This window comes from Danio rerio, chromosome 9 (genome assembly GCF_049306965.1).
Source record: "Danio rerio strain Tuebingen ecotype United States chromosome 9, GRCz12tu, whole genome shotgun sequence".
Lineage (NCBI taxonomy): Eukaryota > Metazoa > Chordata > Actinopteri > Cypriniformes > Danionidae > Danio > Danio rerio.
In genome coordinates, this window is record NC_133184.1 from 14,019,472 (window position 1) to 14,038,728 (window position 19,257).

Sequence of the window (19,257 nt, forward strand, 5' to 3'; positions counted from 1 at the left end):
GGTCAATTTGAGCTTGTACCTATATATATATATATATATATATATATATATATATATATATATATATATATATATATATATATATATATATATATATATATATATATAATTTTTTAAAGTTATTTATGCTGATATAGGCCTGTCACAAAAAGCAATTTTTGTTGTGCAATATATTGTCACAGAAGTTTTTGCAATAAGCAATATTATTTTCATTTTTAGATAAAATCATGGCACTGATTATATAATAATTACATAACAGCATAATAATGCAAACAGCCATAAACATTTTATAATACTTATTATTCTTAAGGTTATTTAGATTTCATAATTAGACGTTAAAAAGGTATAGTATATATCTATATATCAACGGTGAGATAGAATGTAAACATCATTGTAAAATGACTTTCATTTTTTTGGTGAAATTGTAAACATATATTGCTGGGGTAAAAATTATTGAAGTTATCTCCAAGTATTGCATGATAAGTCAATATATTGATTATTGTGACAGGTCTTTGTTGATAGAATAACAACAGTAAAAAAATCTATCAATTTAAATTAAATGTAACGCACACAATAATTAAGAAAAGTCATGGGTTTTGTTTCCACAAAGCAATTCGTTTGCAAAAGTTTAAAATGGTCAAACAATGACATTGGTAGATCTGGTGTTAAGTCTGCGATCAATAAAATCGTTAATAAAAAATTGTAAGTTTTAAATTTCAATAAATTGCTTTCTTTTTTACATAATAACCTAATAATAAAAAATGACCATCTTATCTTTATCTTCATAAACAAAAATGACAAAAAAACAGACAGCACAACTATTTTAAACAATAATGTTTTTTCAGCAGTAATGTAGACCTTGTGACATTATACACTGGAGTAATGGTGTAGAAAAGACTCGTTCTGACTGTTTCTCTGGAAATGCTTTATTTATAACTTACTGTGTGAGTTTCAGTAAAATGTTAACATTTTTTATTCTACAGAAGTCTATTAACGCTTTTCCAAATTTCAAATAAAGAGGTTTTGATTTTAAACAAAAAGACAAATGACTATGTGTTGTGCTTGAAAATCAAGGATATTCCAGCAAATATTGATTTCTTAACTCTAAACTTTAAAAAGATGCTCTAAATGACAACATTTTGATTTTATATTTGAAGGATATGCATATTTAATTTACAAACTAAAACAAAACAGTTTAATCAAACACGTATAAATGATAAATCCTGAGAAACTACGAAACACTTCGGAATTCAATGGCTACTGGTTTCCAACATTCTTCAAACTATCTTCTGTGTTTAACCACAGAAAGAGATTTTGAATTTGTTTTGGAACAAGTTAAGGGTGAATAAATGGTGACAGAATATCCATGTCTTGGATGAACTATATCTTTAATCTCAAGTGCACAGGGCCTTTACTAATGCCTCAGATTTATAATCAGACGCTGCTCTGAAAATGTAAAACACTCTGGTTCCCTCTAGTGGCCAAGATGACACAGAACCACTGATATTGTATAACAAAAACCACCTCACTATCCAACGTTACTCATGGACAGTGTTGTCAGTCACTATTGTAAATTATGAAGTAATTAAGTAACATCACAGCCACAATTTTTCTTTGAACTCAGAGTATGAATGATTAATTGATAACAAGACTCCAAGCCTGTAGAATCTCTCAATAAGCAGGGCAGATGGAGACCTGGTGTGTGTACAGTACATGTCTGTGGAACACATCTGCATAGATCAGTGTCTTCTTATCAGATGGTTTGGAAATCTTCCTTCCTGGCTGTAAATGGCTGATTTTGGCAAGCTTAGCACAAACACAGTTCAATCGCTGTTACAACACAGAGCCAATAATGCTAATGTTTCAGTACCAAACATCAACATAACACTAGGTTTATGGCACAGCAAATTTTCTTTTTGAGATAATTGTTGAAGCTTTTACCGCAACTTACATTATCACAAAATTGCCAGAAGCTGCAAAAAAAGATTACTTTAACAGTTTAATTTAAAGAACTTTATCCTTTGTGCATTGGTTTATTGTATATACAGTAAATAGTAAACACGTTTCAGACAAATTTTAAGAAAAAATGATAAAACACAATAGCTAACTCTTTACAATAAGGGCTTTATAATAAGTAAGCTGCTCCGTTACAAATGTTAATTTCATTAGTTATTAAAATGTTCTCCCTGCATTCGCGTGGGTTTCCTCCGGGTGGTCCGGTTTCCCCCACAGTTCAAAGACATGCAGTACAGGTGAATTGGGTAAGCTAAAGTGTAAGTAGTGTAAAAATGAGTGTGTGTGGATGTTTCCCAGAGATGGTTTGCGGCTGAAAGGGTAAGTTGGCGATTCATTCCGCTGTGACGACCCCAGATTAATAGAGGAACTAAGCCGAGAAGAAAATGAATGAATGAATGAATTAAATTCAATTCAATTCAGCTTTATTTGTATAGCGCTTTTACAATGTAGATTGTGTCAAAGCAGCTTCACATAAATGGTCATAGTAACTGGATCAGGGTAGTTCAGTTTTTAATGTTTAAGTTCAGTTCAGTTTAGCTTAGTTCAGTGTGGTTTAAAGTCATTATTGAGAGTCCCAACACTGAAGAGCAAATTCATTGATGAGTAGTTTTTCATGAATGAACAATGTTGGAAACTGGTAACCACTGACTTGTATAGTAGGAAAAACAAAACCTAAGTTAATGGATACAGGTTTTCAGCCTTAATCAGATATGTGATATGTGAAGGGTGAGTAAATGGAGACATAATTTTTATTTTTGGGTGAACTATCTCTTTAACTTAACCTTGGAATTATAGGGTTTTATCTGCATTCTCAATGGTTTTGAGATATTGAGCTTCAAAGTTTCTGAATTTCATATAGCAAACAGTGAGTGTGTAACATTTGTTGTTAAATTAAAAAAAATCTTAAAATGTAAACAAAACATCCCATAATGTAAATAAGTTTCCGTTTAATAAGAATATGCCAATATCTATTTTTTTGACAAAAATGTCAGATGCAACCTTATAATTCTAAGATGTTGTTATGTTATTACATGGCTGTCTGGAATACTTAATTCTGATTGGTCAAGTCGCTACATTTTAAGATATGTTACAGAGAGTGGGATTTTGTCATTACTGTACAATGCATTCTGGGAATTAGAGGCAGGTCAGACTTTATTCTGCAACAACAACTACCAGGATAGCCTTTATATACAAGATCAATAACATAAATAATAATAATAAGGTTATGATGACATTCTCTGTTTCACATAGTGAGTCATTTGGTGATATGCATTTCATAGCTCCACACTGTAAAACAATTTACTTTAAAATTAACAGTAACCAACTGGCAAGTTTGGTTGAAAATTTACAAGTGCACTGCAGATAGATGAATACAATTTATTGTAAAGTTTACAGTAACTGTTTACAGTAACTGGCCGTTTTGACTGCATCAAAATTAAATTTAACAATTGTAATATAACAATACAGCATAATTGTAATTATTTATTTATAGAGTTCTTGTAAATTTACAGTTTTACTGGCAACCTAAATTGTTCATGTATTTAAATGATATTTTTCTATTAATTGTATTATAAGACTTCAATCATTTGCTGCTGCGATGAACCCCACTAAAATACACTCTTAATAATAAGAATATTTTTCAAAACCAGAGTAAAAGTTAAGATAATACATTTATACAGTGTTTAAATGACCATGATGATATGCTGGATGATCATTATTATGATATATTGTATGACTGAATGTTAGCACATGCCTAGAGAGCACACCGTTTATATTCAAGCCTCGTTGAACAAAATAAGCACTGTTACACTGCATAACAGAATGGGAATAATCCTCTTACATTATTAAAATTCTTCTCCAGTACTTTGGTCTGAAAATATCCAGTCACTGGTGAGGAAACCTCGTGGACAGACTGTACCAGGCCACAGAAATCTCCACCGTGAACGTTACGGAAAGAGAAGGAAACTAAAACTAGACATGGGCTATTTACAGTAGTTTTGTTGGAACGGTTTCTAACCCGGTCGTTCTGAAGCCAGTGTGGTAGGTATGAAATGCAGAAGGGGGTGAACATTTCAAATCTGGCAACCCTGTAATTGTGGGTCAGTCCTTCTGAAACATGCAGAGGGAAAGTGGGCAGTGGGGTGATGAAGTGCTGGCCAGATGTTGCAGTGTTTAGACCTTCATCACAACAGCCGGCAGGATCATTTGAGATGGAGAACAGAGAGCAGAGACCACTGCAAACCTCTTAAACATGGCAGCACAGCTGAAGAATTATCAACAATGCCTCAATACTTTTACAAATCACCATCTTTACAGTACACCATACAGAAAAATATCAGAAAAGATAATACTGTTATGTACACTACTCTTATGCTCATTCATTTGATTAAAACATGGTAAAAAGCAGGTTTAATTATTATGATGTCTTTAATAGTTTGACATTTTGTCATAATAAATTTTATGTCATAGTCATGGTTTATTTTATAAATATATACTAAAACAGTTGCTGATTACGGTTTATGGAAATTGTGATTTTTTTCTTGACACCATGATTCATAGGAAGTTTCAAAAATAATTGAAGATTTTTTAGTAATATTATTGATGCATTCATCAATGTACTGTATTCTGTCACTTTTGATTAATTTAATGTGCACCTACTAAACACTTTTTCAAATCAAAATAAAGTACAATAAAAATACCATGTTCCCAAACTTGCAAACTATACTGTTTCTTGTTATATTATATTATATTATATTATATTATATTATATTATATTATATTATATTATATTATATTATATTATATTATATTATATCATATTTTTTAGTAAATTGTTTGATTTCACACAAAGCGACTTCTGGGTCCAAGGACTGTATCAATACAGGTAGGCTCATCAAATGGTAACAATAAACATTTACAAAGCTCTACAATACTCTGGAAAAACCTGATCATTGCTGTGTGTATGTATATATATATATATATATATGTATATATATATATATATATATATATATATATATATATATATATATATATATATATATATATATATATATATATATATATATATATATATATATATATATGTATATATATGTATATATATGTATGTATATATATATATGTATATATATGTATATATATATATATATATATATATATATATACATACATACATACATACATACATACATACATACATACATACATACATACATATATATATATATATATATATATATATATGTTTCATACTGTACGTCACTACTTAAGAGGACAGTTCCAAAGTTTGGGGTAGACTTTCCAACTGTACAATACTTTTATTCAATGAATTGATTACAAGTTGTTTTGAATGCAGCGGCGAGGCTTTTAACCAACACTAGAAGGAGATTGCACATTACTCCTGTGGCTTCCTATTATAGTTTTAGGGTAAAAATGTTAAGATTCTGGTCATTACATATAGAGCTCTACGTGGTCAAGCACCACTATATATTCAAGATCTTTTATGTAGTCACTCATGTAGCTGGTCTTTAAAGTTTTCTGGCAAAGACCTTTTTAGTCATTCCCAGAACTTGTCTCAAGACTAAGGCCCAATCCCAATTCTACCCCTTAGATGAGATTGCAATGGGATATGATGACGTGTGCAGGTGTTGTAGTGCTGTCCCAATTTTTAGGGGTAAATTTTAAAGCCCTTCCCCTTGACATTCATTTTTAAGGGCCAAGGGGAAGGGGTTTAGGTACAAAAAAAGAATTGGAATTGGGCCTAAAGGAGACCGTGCCTTCTGTGTCGTGACCCCAAGGCTCTGGATCTCTCTCACTATAGCAATGAGAAATCTGGGATCAGTTAAACTTTTAAAAAGCATTTAAAGACATCTTTTTGGTCAGGCTTTAAAATGAATAGTATTAGTGTTTCTGTACTTGTAACTTGTTTTAATATGTTTTCTTTTATTTATACATGTTCTTTTAGCTGTTTTCTGGTTTTGTCTTATTGTAAAGCACTTTGTGAATGTCCGGGAAAGGTGCTATATAAATAAACCTTTACATACAATGCAATGAATGATTATTAATTTCATATTCTATTCTATTCTATTCGAAGACTTTCATGGAATTATCATATACAATACAGGAGTCCAAAAGCTTATGGTAATATCTTAATGAAATACAATATTATGACCCAAGGGGACTAAGCTTCAAATCTGGATTGGGTCAAATCCCAAAACCATTCCCTTCCTTTCTCGTTCACGTTCCTGTCTTTCCTGTCCACTTTCCTCTCTATCCTTCTGTAAATAAAAGCTAAAAAGCCCCCCAAATGCCTTAACCATAGAGTAATTGTTTCATGCAAGATTCTAAACACGTCAGTCTCAAGTTTCTGGAAAGTTTTCAGACTCAGATTCCACTTCTCACATGTCCTCTTGGATCAGATATTCAAGCTATATCAGCAATTGTTTATGTTTGATCTGCGGAGAGAGAGTGAGCGAAACCAGCTAGCGAATTAAAGGGAGGCACTGCAGAGAGCTGTGCTACAATTAGCTCCCTGTGGTTTGCAGGCCTGTGATTTGGGCCTGGACTGGCAGGCCCGGGGCGTGGGCCGCTCCGCACCCCATACACTCACACTGTGCTCGGAAACACACACCAGGCTGTGGAGAAGTGTGTGTGTAGATGTGAAATTTTTTTCACCATTTTTTATAGCCACAGTCTTTTGTTTTGGTGCGTCAATCCATTAATCATCAAGTAGATAAAGCCATGATGTGCTCTAAAAAAAAAAGTCTTCTTTTCTTATTATTTTATTTTTTCATTGATTACCAATAGAATAGGAAAAAAGAAGAATTTAATCTCAAAGGGCTTCTCAAGTGTATTAAACAATTCAATCTCTCCACCCAGAGTTTAAATCCTTGTCCAAAAAACAGATATTTGTGAAAATTCTCCTCCTGATTCACGAATGCTTCGTAAACATCAGATTTCATTGTTAAACCGAGGAAATACATGCATAAATAGGGTGTGAAATAAATCTTTCTGTGAGATGACTTAGAAGTCATGCATTTATAAGTGTTGAATCAATGCTAGCAGTTAACACTAGAACAACCAGGGTGGTTATTCTGAGCCTTTTTTATAATCTAACTTTGTTGAAATAAAACGCACACATCTAAAACTGCCTAACTTTGACTAAATAAGTCAATTATTTCCTTTTAACATGGCTAGTCAATTGAAATTACATAACATAAGGGTTCTGATTATTACTACCAAGAACTATCATAGCGTATCATAGCATGGTCAATATGGCAAATAAAACCCACCTTATATTATAGGAGCCAATCATTGTTCAATATATAGTGAATAAAGCCCGCCTTCTAGTACAGGAGCCAATCATCGATCGACAAAAGGCGAATAAAGCCTACCTTCTAGTATAGAGCCAATTATTGATCAATATATGGTAATAAAGCCCACCTTCTAGTACAGGATCCAATCATCAATTGATATATGGTAATAAAGCCCACCTCTTAGTACTGGAGCCAATCATTGATCGATATATGGGAAATAAAGCCCATTTTCTAATACAGGAGCCAATCATCGATCGATATATGGCGAATAAAGTTTGCCTTCTAGTACAGGAGCCATACATCGATCAATATATGTTAATAAAGGCCACCTTCTAGTACAGGAGTCAATTATCGATCGATATTCGTCAAATAAAGCCCACCTTCTAGTACAGGAGCTAATCATCAATCAATATACGGGGAATAAAGCCCACCTTATAGTACAGGAGCCAACCATCGATCAATAAATGGAGCATACTGCCCGGGAGGCGTTTCAAAGATGGCCAACGAATGAAATGACTTGCCTTAAAAGAAACTTTGATGCATTCAGACTTTAAATATGTGTGCCTCTGTTGCCTAGCAACTTCCTGCTAACAAAAACATAACTTTCTGTTGGCAAAAACATAACTGTACTGTTTAAGATTTTTTCAAAACAACATATTTAGTGCTGAAAGGCAGGAAAAAGTTGAAAAAGCCTTCTTGCCTGCTTGAGAAAGTGAAAATAAAAAAAGTCACTCACATTTGAGGTGGTCTAACGTAGCCTAACTACTAACTATACATTTATAGGCTGTATTACAAAAATATTGTATTTATGGTGATGACTTAATTAAATATGATGACAGACATTCAAAGCTTAATTTCAGTATCTCAATAGAAGCGTTGAATTAAATATGACGTGAAAATACTAAGTTTGAGAATAGTCATCGCTATATGGTAATACTGTTACAGAATTTTGATAGTTCCAGTGTTAAATCTAGTTTATGCAGCACCTGCTATGAAAATTTCCTGAGTTTCCTTCTTTTAAGTGTGTTTGCAGTTTCAAAGTGAGATCGCCCCCTGGCTTTTGGGGTAAATTCACTACTGGTCACAAATCAGTGCTTCCCTAACAAGATGTGCATAAGAATCTCAGCTTTGCTCAATCATGTTTGCAATTTCATTTAGATTATTCGTTCAGTTACAAAATGCCAGCAACATAAAAACATTTAAATGCTAAATTATTGATAACACACTTAAATTTTTTTTTACTATTTATTAAATTGTTAAGATAATGATAAATATGGCAACCTATAAAACCAATGCTTTATCCATACATACAGCATGGGTGTGATTAATTAAATAGTACACACATGGCAAAGCAACATTCCATTGTAATATTTGTGTTTGTAGTCGTTGGTTTATGAATAATGACATCAGCACAAATAATGATTTAATGTGATGGTTAAAAAAAATTAAAACCATTTACTCGTTCTTATTAGTTTCAAGCCTGTTTGAGATTTTTCTTCTGCTTAACACAAAAGAGGATTTGGAACCACTTGATGGTGAGTAAACAGTACATGTTAATCTCAACCATCCTTTTAAAAGGTGGGTGGTGGAATAGAATTGTTCAGCTCATTGATAAAGGCCTTTGATTACCAATTGGACAATAAAATTACTTAAATGTAAGATAAAACCGTTAAAAAGAAAGCCATTTTTAAGAGTGCAGACCATGGCTGTATTCAGAAGTGACAACAACAACATCAGCAGCAGCAGAAGGTCTGTGAAAGCACGTGCTGCGAAGTCAAGCCACGGTAGTCTAGTCTATTAGATGCTGGAGCGGGTTGCTTGGCTCGCACCTTCTCCACTTTATGTGGATGCCGTCTGGAGAGTCAGCGGACACGTGCAGCGTCAGGCCTGCTGAGGAGGCATCTGTTTCACATCACTGCCGCACACATTCCTCACACGGCAAGCTCAACACTCAGATGGAGAGAAGCAGGCGCTCCTGTTGCCTTCTACACGGGACTGCCAGCGGAGTTAATACTTATTAAACATAGCAACATGTGTCCTACCAACACTGCCACACTCTCGCTGAGTCCACAGTCTGTGCAGATCCCAGTCAACATCATTATCATCAAAGGAGATCTGAAAACAAGCTACTGCAAGTGCACTGTTAACTTGATGAGTCAACGTGGTTGCATTGATGGTTTTCTGGAAAATAAATGAAGTCACGCCTGACTGCAAGTCATACTGGGTCAAAGGTGCATTGTGAAGAGTAAGAAAAAAACAGATTAGTCACAACACACCTCTCTGGTGGTTTATAGTTAATTGTGAAGACTTACTGTAAATGAGCTTGTTCAGGTATGATTATTTGGTTTTGGAGCTGTAGTAGATGGAGTCCCTCCATGAGCAGGATTGGCTACCAATACGGCTGCACGATATTGAAAAAATCTAATAGTGCAATAATTTTCATTTTTCTGCAATAAATATTGCAATATGAAACAGTTAGTTGAATTTGATGGTTTTCTGGAAGTCTAAAAGTATTCAAAAACAGAATAATCACAATACAAAAATGCTTTTCGTATTATAGGCCCTATCATACACCCGGCACAATAAGGTGCAAGACGTATTTGGCACGATTTGTTGCCATTTTCAGGCTACCGCAACCCTGAATTTCACGTTTTGCGCCACGTTGTTTAAATAGCAAATCCATTTGCCCACTTTGTGGACTCATGGATGTTCCAGTTTATAAAGGAGATGTGTTAAGGCGCATTGCTATTTTAAAGAACTAAAATAGACTGCACCATTGACCAACTAAAACCTTATCTAAAGTCCAGCGCAGAGCATGTTAGTAATGTGTCTATGCAGGTCCAAAACTCTTACACATTGCTTAATACACAGAGAATGTACAGCAATACACAAATTTATTTAATTATGAAAAAAATAAATAACTAAAATGTTACAACAATTATTATTTTCTACATGAACATAAAAATCACTGCCTCCGTGCCTTTTATGTGTCAGGGGGATTTTTTCAGTTTATTCATGACAATTTGTATAATGTTATTATTATATTTGTTATAATAAAAACAAGTTTAGATTCGTCCACCAGTTGGGTTTTGGAGATGCTAAACAAACTAAATTAAATATTTATGCAAATGGATGTCTTTAGTGGACTGCGTACAACAAAGTTTTCTTATCCATGAAAGTAAAGGAGTAAAGTTAAGAGTAAAAGTAAAGTACAGGGAGAGTAAAGAGGCCAACTAGTGGAGGCTCATTCTTTATCCTTGTGCTGCAGGTGGTCTGTTTAACTGTTTTCTTGCTAGTAAAGCATTCAGTTACAAGTCGACCATATAATTAGCAAATGCGACATAGCGCGACGCAACTAACTCTTAAAGGGAATGAGAGATGAGTCTCTAAAAGGGTTAAATGCAAAGCTCAAAACACACCCATAACTTATTAAGAGAATAAGCACAACCTTAGACCGTGCACCGGTGTGCAAAACGTATTTTTCCATCCTTAAAATAGCAAAAGTGGATAGTATAGTGGATCGAAAAGTGGAAGTAGCCCAAATATAAACACTCTTAGATCAAGTAACATTTTTTTTCAAATTCACAAGAAATAAAGCAAAATTAAATAGAAATAAGGAAAAATAGCTTGCATTGCTTTAAAACAAGCTAAATTATCTGCCAGTAGGGTAAGTAAAATAATCTTGTTTTCACTTTGAAAAAGAGGATATTTGGACTAGAAATTATATTAAGATTAAATAACTTTTTTTTCGTCAAAATCATATATATTCCACATAAATGCAGTAGTTAAATACAATTCTATAGCTTCTGGTCAACTATAATTCCGACTCAACATTGCATATCTTGAGATGTGACTATTGCAGATGCACACATTGCAATATCGATGCTGAAACGATATATTGTGCAGCCTTAGTTACCAATATAGCACAAAAAGAGACAGTATAGCTGTGTCCGAAAATCGCATACTACTGGGGAGGGGCTGCATTTGAATATACTACAAGATCACTAAAAGTATGTTCTATAAAGTATTAATGTAAGTAGGATTAACTGAATTTGAACAAACTACATCCACTTTTTGTGGTAATCGCATGTCAGTTGCGCTTCACTCCCATTTATGAATTCTTTTGTGTTGCACCATGGGATAGGAAAGTGTCCATTGGTCCTAAAGTAGTAGGTCATCCGTGTACCTTTGAATATTATTAACTTGGACATACTATTTGGCTCACATTTTGTTTTTCTATGTACAGTATAGTAGGGAAGGATGCCATTTCGGATACATAAGTGATTTTGTAGTCATTATACATGTTTCCATATTCCTACTTTTATGCGCGTTTTGGAATATGTCATAAAATGCTTAATGGACATGCTAAGATGTGTATAAATTATAAAAACAACCAACTGGATAAACTTTTTATCAGACAAAAAAATGCATATAAATAACATACAATAGTTTAGTAAATAAAACCCAGCATGTGCATGAAAAGAAATATTTGCTTTTGTTTAACAGATAATCTGATAAAAAAAAATGCAATTCTAATCAGCAAAATTCTGTTTTTCTTTTGACATCTGATGCCTTTCTTGTTTATTAGAAAGTGACAATTTTGTTCTCATTGAATTGTTGAATGGAAACTGTGCATTATTCTTACATGTTTTTATGTGATATTCCAGTGTTGCAGTTAAATCGAATTTGCATATACAGACATAACTAATAAAACACTCAAAAAAGCACGACTGCTTAAAACCTTCACACACGTACACACAAGTTTAATGTTCAGGCATGTTAACATTTCAGTCCTTAAGGGGTTTTCTGTCAGATTCAGTCCTGTCAATATGTGAACAGCCTGTCATATAACATAAAAACAGAAGATGTTCCCAATTTGCTAGATTGTCAATGAAAGCCTACTATAGACTTCATTTTACGTGAAGGACTTGCATAAAAAATTAAACATTTACATGAGCTTGTGAAAGCTTTTTGTGACGCATGAAACACTTAAAAATGCTTATATGGTGTTCAAGATGAATCCAGTTGGCAAAAAAGCTGTACTATAATGTGCAATGCAATTAAAAATATATATATTCAAACTGACAGCTACATTTACAGTATTTAATCTAAAATAATTTCAAAAGCATACTTTATAATAAAACAGTCATAACAGTGTAATTGTAATGACTTTTTCAGTCAACACAATGCCTGTCAGTAGCAGAAGTAAAGCAAAAATATCCATATCACATACCAAATGCTTGTTTTACAGTGAAACCCACAACATTTTTATATACATGCTGTCTGGATGCTTGTTACAAGCATATCATATCAAAGACACTTTCAATTTTTTTTTATTTGAATAAAAAGTGAAACTTGAGTGTCAGTAAATTAGGGCATAGAATCACTCTCAGTCTCTTATATGTTACATGTACGTGTATGAACAAGAAATTACTGGCTATAGTTCTCTCACTTAACCACTGCGCTGCCACAAACAAGGGTTTATGAATTATATTTAGAAGCATTTAGAGGTTATTTAGCTAGCATTAGCCTCACTAATCTATATTAAATAATAATACAACAGTGGGGTAAAACACTGCACTGCCATCAGTGGACAAAGGATCAGCATGATCATCTCTATGTTTTATTCAAATTACCTGGTTTTTAAAATAAAAAGAGAAGCAAGTTGATCATCACAAGTCAGGATTTATTTCTATACAGTTGTGTTGAGGATGTGCATCATAAAAAATTTGTACTCGATTCTGATTGGTCAAACGAGACATTCCAAGGAACGTTATTCCGAGATAACACCTGCTAAATAACACAGGCTCATCTGGGTATTTCAAATTATTTTGAGTGTCAGTGAATTCATTTACATATACTTGTCTGTCTTAGCTTCTGTTTTTTTCTGTTTGTCACCATCTTGTCATAAATAATACATAGGTTGGCATATGCTCCATCCGCTCCATTCAGCTGTTTTTTTTCTGTCAGCTTTGCCTTTAAATAAAGCTGCCGATAACGCTGTCAGGCTTTATTCTACTATAACAACCATCTGGATGTACATTATTCCTTACTTAAACACGTTTGTAGCTCTAATCAAATTCATGTTCAACATACTGTGGGCAATATTAGCTCTTAGAGCAGGCAAGAATCTCCACTTCAAATATCTACTAGTAGTAAATTTTGGAGAATTCATTTCAACATACTATAATTTGGGACACAGTAAATCTATTTTCTTTATTTGTTTTTTTTTATTTATTTTTTGACATTTAAATTAAGACATACAGCTGGTTTAATACATTTAAATATCAATTATATAAATTGTAATATATGAATTTAATTTTGTTTATGTCCTGGTCTGACCCCCTGGTTAAAAATTACTGAATAGTACATTAGTAGGTTAGTGTATGCTCCATCAGCTCCATCTAGCCGGTTTTGTTTCTGTCAGCTTTGCCTTTAATTAAAGCATCAATAAACTATTCTGGCTAAAAACAATCTTTTGTGTTTAGTTGTTATGTGTTGTGGCAAGCAGCCATGAAAAAAACAGGCAGTTGTTTTGGCAGAATATAGCCATTTATTCTTATACAACTGCATTCTGCTTTATGTCGAGCTGCTAAAAACGCTGTCAGGCTTTATTCTACTATAACAACTAGGGGTGTCACGATTTCGATTTTTAATCTAAATCGATCAAAATTTATGCTCAATTTCTATTATCGAATCAAAAAATAGAATCGTCAATGCTGCCACGCCCCCATGTCACGTCAGCTTGGCTTGCCAAGCGGGAAAATAACAGGCTTGTTGAAGTGCTTGTTTAACTGCAGAAGCAGGAGACCCGTCGACAGAACTTAAACCCTCTCCTCTTTCAATGAAGTCGCCGGTGTGTAAGCATTTTGGATTTCCAGTGAGTTATGTTGACAACGTTTGTGTTGTCGACAAAAAAAAACACAGTTTTGCAAGCTCTGCTATGTACATATTACGTACGGTTCGTCCGATAGACAACGCCGGCATAGCGATCCTCCGCCCGCCCCCATTGCAATTCCGCTCACGAAAAGTACACACTCAGGCCCTGTTTACACTGTCTTTGTTTTTAAATGGCATTTTAGAACGACAACGATTTGACATCCACAGTGGCGTGTAGCATTTCTGAGCAGCCCTCCTTCCTCTCTACCTCTGAAAATGCCCATCACATGACCACACAGACACAGAAGCACACACAGCCTTGCGCTCGAGAGAGCAGGTCCAGGCAGTCAGAGGACTGCTTCAATCTTTCACTCACTTGTACGTAGTCATTTTAGCGAACACCTCAGATATTGTTGGCTGGTTCCTGTTGGTTGTGCGTTTTTTTTACCGAAGCCATTATAACGACACAGATCACTGCCTATTCACGAGTCCCGCAGAAAAAGTGATTGACAGGTGGTAATTATGTGTGTATCTTGCCTTTATTCATTTACTGTATGTTTTGTTTATGGGTAAAACAAAGACCATGCACGTCAGGTAGTTTAAACGGTAGGCTACAAATAATTAATTGGTCATTAATTAATTAATTATTCATAATCGAAAATCGAATCGAATCGTGCTTTTAGAATCGAAAATGTAATCGAATCGAGAATTTGGAGGATCGTGACACCCTTAATAACAACCATCTGGATGTATACTATCCCTTACTTAAACATGTGTTTAGTTCTAATCAAATCCTATGTACTGTGGGCAATATTAGCTCCTAAGAGTATGAATGAATACACTTCAAATTTCTACCAGAAGAGAAGACTATCTAATAAATTTTCAACATATTTCAACATATTTTCATTTGGGACACAATAATTCTATTTTCTATAAGTGACCAGTACTATTCACAAATAAAGCACTTTGTATAGAAAACAGTCTTTATGATAATTAAATAAAACCATTAAGATGATTTTTTTTTATTTTGAAATAAGCTTCAAACTACTGAATGCAACTTCAAATATAAGCAACACTATTAGTGTTTCTAGCTTAACAAACACAATTAGCCTTTGTAGGAGGAAAAACATCATTATAATGTTCTGCAGTTCAGAAGCTACACATCATTTCAAATTTGACTGATAACAAATCAGCAAAGAAGAGCATGTAGCTGTACGAGTGTGTAGGAGGACAGTCTAATGTGAACAGGAAGTGTGCAGGATGTAATGGATTCCTCATCCCCCTCGCGGCTTGTTTTGTAAGCCATTCTCAAGATGAGATCCACACACCAATCTCCACCACATCACAACAAACACACACACACTCCCAAAAGCTGCTTCATCAAGTCATGATTCACTGTGTGCAATGACATTTCACATTATGCAAGAAAACAGCCCATCAAATCCTAAACTGATCCCAGGTCAGACAACAGCACACATCTCCACCCAATAATGCCATTTCATAATCAGCCAACCTGCCAGAGGAATCCAGCGCATATCTGAGATGTGGACTGCTAAGAGCCCTGATAAATGAGCAGCTAAAGCCTGAAGGATGAATTTAGTGGTGATAACAGTTGGGCTACTCCTAAAGAAAGGCTCCAAAAATGCCAGTGTATTTACTCAAAGTTCAGTCTGACACCAGTGAACTCCATGCAAATCACACGATCTCTTGAATGACCAATGAGAACATTAGATTAAAGTGTTAATTCACCCCAATTACTATTATTTTTTATTAATTACCCTTATGTCATTCCAAAGCCCCGAGTTCTTCATTTGTTATCGGAACAAATTCTATTATAATATATTTTAGAGCAGGGGTGCGCCAAATTCGGTCCTGGAGGGCTGGTGTCCTGCATATTTAATTCTAACCCCAATTAAACACACATGAACCAGCTAATCAAGTCTTTTATTAGGTATACAAAAACTTCCAGGCAGAGGTGTTGAAGGAAGTTAAAGCTAAACTATGCAGGACACGGGTCCTCCAGGATCAAGTTTGGCCAACTCTGTTTTAGAGCTCCATCAACCTCCATTGACAACAATGGTCCAAACTCAATCAAAGTCCAAAGAAACACCAAAAAAAAATTCTCAAAATGGCCCATAAGTGGTTCAAACATGGTATTCTGAAGCTACAGGAATATTTTTATGAGTGCTTAAAACAAAAATAAGACTGTATTGATCAGTTTCTTATCCTTGGTGTCAGTACAGAGCATGCACTGTTTTATGTGTTGCGCTGGTGACATATACCTCAATTGTGCTTGTGCTGTGTGATATATGACAGTAAAGTGTCTTTACTGTAAATTTAAGAGCATCCAATCAAGTGTTGTCAGGATACTGGAGTTTAGTACCAATCGATACTGAAGTTTTAAAAACGTCCATTTCCTGCTAACATTTGAGCGCTGCCGAGCACTTACTTAAACACAACTGATTTACCATTCTGTTCCAAAGTTTACCTGCAGATACAGGGACACTGGAGCATTTTAAAGCCGTGGTTCATCAGCGGATTGCTCTTATGTCAGCTACAAAAGCTGATGGATGTGACTTAGAAATACTCTAGTGTCCCTGTACCTGTAGCTGTGTTTATGCTCACGAAACAGTGGTGAATTTAATAAACTGATGACCTTCACGACCAGTCACAGTAATTTCAGTTGAGCACGTGAACACAAGGTTTAAGAAGGTGCTCTCAAATGTTAGCGGGAAATGGACATTTTTTCAAATTTCAGTACCGAGTGATACCGAATTTTAGTATCACGACAACCCTACAATTTCAATCACAGCAAACTGCCGAAAAGGAAATATCAAACCCTTCAAATCAGCCATTTGGTATCGAAGACATTAAGTGGTGCAATCATGGACAGTTCAATTATGTGAAAAGAATTATCTGGGTTTAATATTGCTTTAGATGACATCACAAATCATATAATAATTATAGTTCTTTGATCAACTATAATTCTACATTTTACAAAATCACTTATTTTTAAAAAGAAAGTCTTGTAAATGTGTTTTACTTTAGTTGCCAGGATGCTGATTTGGTGTAAACTGGTACAGCAGGTTATTTTAGTAAACTGTTTTTGGTAGCTGTATCAGTGAATTTCTGTGTGCATGTAAACATTCTTGCAGTGGCAAAACCAAAACACATTATCTTAAGTTGATTTATTTATTTTTTGACATTTTAAATAAGACATATAGACTGTTTAATATTTTTAAACATTAATTATATAAATTTGTAATATGAATTAAACCTTGTGTAAGTCCAGGCCTGAATCCCAGGTTGAAAATGGCTGTGTCTAAGGTAATCTAATCAAATACTGACAACATATACGCATAATGTTTTTTTTGTTTTTTTGATTTACACAAAAATGCACCTATTTCATCTTATTATTACGTTTAAATTACTACATCCAATATCATTTTATTATATGATAATTGTACATAATTAGAGGTAATTTCTTTATTTTGTTGTGATTTCAATAGGTCTCCTCACAGGTTCACAAAAGAGGCAAAGAGCTGATGTAATGATAATCTTTTAGAGAAACAAATTAAAATAATCACGGAAAGTAACCGTGCTTTCCATAAATAAACAAACAGAATGCAACCCGTTTGGTTTTTATGACTAACACAATATAGTATTTTTAAACTTCACATTCCTCATCCTTTACCAGATATGCCTGTATACCCCAATGACCCGTCTTTCCCATGATCCCAACTTCATGCTGTTTGCAAATGCGCAACAACTGTGTGAATTGAGCTTCCCACTGTCTGACCTCATAATCTTTGAGCTCTGGGTCAGAGGTCACAAGTGTGTGATCCTACAAAGTCAAATCTGCACATGAAACCCTGATGTCTGGAAAAAAAAAAAACTTTTCAACTGAGAATACTGAAGACACCAACCATCAATTAATGCCATTATCAATCCCAAGCATACTAATGTGATTTAAAGTGTATTGCTGGGATATGTGTCTATCAGAGGCATTAAGCACAAAGTTAGTTTGTTCTCATTCAGTCTGTTCAAAATGGATACAAGGAGGCTTTGAAGTGGGGTTGCGACCCCTGTGCATTCTTCACACAACATATGGAGGGTCTTAAAGAAGAAAAACGTGTGTGTGTGTGTGTGTGTGTGTGTGTGTGTGTGTGTGTGTGTGTGTGTGTGTGTGTGTGTGTGTGTGTTTTTAATGGTAATAGCACTGATTCACTATTACACAGCACCAACACCAAAAAGCAATGCATCGTCTATGAGTGTATCATATGAAAAATTTTATGCATATAACAACCTTAGGGATGCACCAATCCAGACACTTGGATATTGGTTTTATACAGCATATTATTGCTGGATCGGGTATCGGCCAATTGGCACTGACCTAAATTCGATCTTGCATGTGCGCTATATTCTGTGTAATTTATAAGCCAACAAAAGCCACAAAGGTAGCCTATTATAAAGCACTAGAAAGTTGTCATGTAGGCCTACAATATCCCAAATGTTCTAAAGCCTTTCTATAGTTTAATGTGAAGTACAGATGAATATTCACGTGGCTAAATTCATGTTTAGTTCAGCGCTTCCTGCCGATGCGCCTGTCAATCATTTTCCATTCATTCACAATTCAAACTGCGTGTCGCGTTCATGACAACAAAAAAACCTTCTCCAAGACTATTTCTTCCTGTTAGTTTAAATAATCATTGGAGAAATGCATTTAGTTTTGCATTAAATGTGTTTATGTTGGCCTGCAACATGGAGTTCTTTGCTGCTTCTAAATCATGTTGCGGTGTGTCTGTTAGATCAGCAGATCGCATTGGCAACACTGAAGTAGAGAGTGTTTTTTAATAATAAAATAACCACAAAAAGGTTGTCAGGACCTCCTGCTAATAAATTGTTAAAGTATACTTATATCTATTTGTTTTGTTTCTGAATTGTAATAAAAAAATATTTAGATATATTTGTGAAAAATATGATTTATCTTAACAAGAGTGAGTTTGATGTCTTTGGCAATCAAGGCAGGAAGTTTGTTTAAACG

At 34.3% G+C, this 19,257-nt stretch overlaps 1 protein-coding gene across 9 annotated transcripts in view; it reads right to left on the minus strand.

Moving 5' to 3' along the window:
- Nucleotides 1-19,257, minus strand: part of raph1a (Ras association (RalGDS/AF-6) and pleckstrin homology domains 1a) — a 148,706-nt gene that overhangs the window by 59,028 nt on the left and 70,421 nt on the right.